Source organism: Salvelinus namaycush, chromosome 29 (genome assembly GCF_016432855.1).
Source record: "Salvelinus namaycush isolate Seneca chromosome 29, SaNama_1.0, whole genome shotgun sequence".
NCBI classification, from domain to species: Eukaryota; Metazoa; Chordata; class Actinopteri; order Salmoniformes; family Salmonidae; genus Salvelinus; species Salvelinus namaycush.
In genome coordinates, this window is record NC_052335.1 from 8,617,256 (window position 1) to 8,620,659 (window position 3,404).

Genomic DNA, 3,404 nt, shown 5'->3' on the forward strand with positions numbered 1-3,404 from the left:
GACTGATAGTATATCTTGTCTGCTAAATGAACAAGCCTAAAACCTATGACATGGTGCGTAGCCAGATCACATACAGTAGGCCAACTCATATTCTGTTCTTCTGAAATGCATTTTCTTCATGTCATAATGTTTCTTTAAACCTGCCTAAATTGAATAATGGATTTATTGTGATGTGTATTAAATAGATTTTGTATTACTTTTTTAAATGTAGATGTTCCCAAGGTTCATCAGTGGCTTGTATGCATGTTGGCCTGGATCTGCTAAACATTTTGTATGTTAATCAACGGTCAATTACCATGAGACTTTTGCATGACAATAACCGGCTGACAAAATGTCATGACTGCCACAGCCCTAGTCACACCACACACTGACTGGTTTTCTGATCCACTCCCCTACCTTTTTTTAAGGTATCTGTGACCAACAGATGCATATCTTTATTCCCAGTCATGCGAAATCCATAGATTAGAGTCTAATTCATTTATTTCAATTGACTGATTTTCTTATATGAACTGTAACTCAGTAAAAAAAATTGAAATTGTTGCAATTTGCATTTATATTTCTGTTCAGTGTAGTATAACATTTTGTAGTATACTGTCAAATATTATAGTAAATACTACAGAAATGTCAGCAAAAACAATATAGTCCACAAAAACAATAGAAAATATATACTATAGTAAATACTAAAGTATTTAATTTGCATATACCCTGCAAAATTCCCCTCCCCCATTCCCCCAATTTGTGCTACCCGTAAGTGAAAAACCTACATGCCAAGTACACTGAGTATACAAAGAACATTATGAATACCTCTTCTTTCCATGACATGAACTGACCAGGTGAATTGATGTGAAAGCTATGATCCCTTATTGATGTCACTTGTTAAATCCACTTTAATCAGTGTTGATGAAGGGGAGGACACCGGTTAAAAAAGGATTTTAAGCCTTGAGTCAATTGAGACATGGATGGTGTGTGTATGCCATTCAGAGGGTGAATAGGCAAGACAAAATTTGTAAGTGCAGATGCACCGGTTTGTGTCAAGACCTGCAACGCTGCTGTTTCTTTCCCATTTGTATCAAAAATGGTCCATCACCCAAAGGACATCCAGCCAACTTTACATAACTGTGGGAAGAACTGGAGTCAAGATGGGCCAGCATCCTTGCTTTAGACACCTTGTTGAGTCCACGCCCCTATATTGTCTTCCCTATATATTGTGTTCCCTACAGGTTATAGAAAACAGTAGATGCTCTGAACTCTCCATTCAAAACACAGTCTTAGCTACCTACAGGTCATGGAAAATTAGCTCATTTAGTATTTCTCCAGTAGGTTTCCTCAAGGAGAAAGCCCTCCACTTCTATACCAAAGTTAATAAAGCAAACTACAGTATACTACAGTAAACACGTGTGTGTGTGTGTGTGTGTGTGTGTGTGTGTGTGTGTGTGTGTGTGTGTGTGTGTGTGTGTGTGTGTGTGTGTGTGTGTGTGTGTGTGTGTGTGTGGTCAGCTCACTACAGGGGCCATCCTGCGAGGTCTCATACAGTCTCTTAGACAGCCCATCCTCTCCACCCTATATTAGAATCATAATTCAGAAGGACACATTAAAGGGAATGCGTTTGGTTCAGTAATGCACTAACCAGCCCGGTAATAAGGCTCCACTCTTAGGCCTGGCATTACACACACAAGCTCATGCACACATGCATGCACGCGCACAACACACAAAAATGAATGCATGCATGCACACACACATTCGCACACATCGCACATTCACGCACACACACACACACACAAACACACAAACCCACACACACAAAACAAAATGATGCCCTCCAATGAAGTAAATGTTCAATTCAGTCCCAAAATCCAGCAAGAAATCCAAAAATAAGCACAAATCCAAATAATCCAGCTGGAAGAAATTAAGTAAGGATTGATTTGACCTGCTCAGTAGTCTGTAATAATCCAAATGAAAGAATATTCCACAGAAGAAAAATTTTGTTTTGTAATTCAGTATTCAGTTTCGTTTTAATAAATCATTATGAACACTAACCACTCTGCGTATTGGTCCGATCCGTCTCGCCTCTCCTCGTCCGAGGAGGAGGAAGAATATGACGATAGCCGTTACAGCGACATGTTTTGTGGAATAAAACAGCGTAAAACCAGGTGTATCACAAAGCATGTTCACATTAATTAGTCAGCTACAGTAATTTAGAGAAACATTGAGAGAGAGTTTGGTATTTTTTTTGTCAAATTAACCAGATAAACAGCTAGATAGCTAGTTAGCTCCCTACACCAATTTCAAGTCTTTTAAAACGAATATCTGACTAACTCAGAAATATGAAGTTATTTCACAATGAAAGTTGCCTGGCTGGCACATCATACTTTGTGACATTATGTTAACTAGCCATGCCCAGTTAGATGTGTTTTCACTTATTGCATCTGCATGCTTGTTGCGACCTCCCTGGTTTCCACTGGTTACCACAGCCACAGTCAAAATTGGCGAAATTGTACAAATTTATGAAAATAAAAATGTACTTTTTGGTCTTCATTTAAGGTTAGGGTTAGGCATAAGGTTAGCTGTGTATTTAATGTCAGGGTTAAGGTTAGAGTTAGGTTCATCACATTTTAAGAAGAGAAATTGTAGAAAAAGGTGGGCTTTATGACTTTGTAGTTGTGGTAACTAGTGACAACCGTTCTCCCTGGTGCATTCATTCGTGAGCTGGCTGCTCATTCTAAATAGTATAATCTAATCTGTTCGAAATAGTGGCAGCATGTGCAACAGTAGTCATTCCGTTTTTCACATTCAAAAGTGAAATAGGTGTATTTATGCTGCCGTTCAAATGCAGAGATCGCTTTATGTATCTTCCAAAAAAAACGACCGGTATTTTGACAACTTGGCATCATATTTCTGTCATGCTGCTTTGTTGACAACTCCAACCACCTGGAGAAAGAATAATTGCGGCACAGTGTATGTCATTGTTGCTATAAAGCCTAGCTCACTTGATTAAAACCACACAACATTACCAGTCAGATGACAGTTGAGTTGTGAGATCACTTCTGTGTATTTGTGTTGTAATATCTAACTCAGACCAGAACGCATTAAAGTAGAGAAAGATACAAGATTAAATTCATACCATATAATGTGCCTGTCAATCTGGCTGTCTGAGTACTGACTATGACTACTGAATACTGTATGGTCCTGTATGGCTACCATTGCCAAGGTCGTTGGTTCAACTCCCACAGGGATCATATAAACATTGACTTATGCACTCATTCTACTGTAAGTGGCTTTGGATAAGAGTGGTTGGTGGAATATATATATATATATATACACAGTATACTATATAACCCTCTGGAAGTTCAGAGAGGTAGAATAATCAACTCTTATTGGATGATGTTATGAGGCACAGGGCCGGC

The 3,404-nt window shown here is 38.6% G+C and overlaps 1 non-coding gene across 1 annotated transcript; it reads left to right on the forward strand.

Moving 5' to 3' along the window:
* The first annotated feature begins 1,288 nt into the window (after positions 1-1,288).
* Positions 1,289-1,343, forward strand: LOC120024673. Its single transcript, XR_005472923.1, has one exon. It is a non-coding gene; the product is annotated as a U7 small nuclear RNA (small nuclear RNA).
* The last annotated feature ends 2,061 nt before the right edge of the window (positions 1,344-3,404 follow it).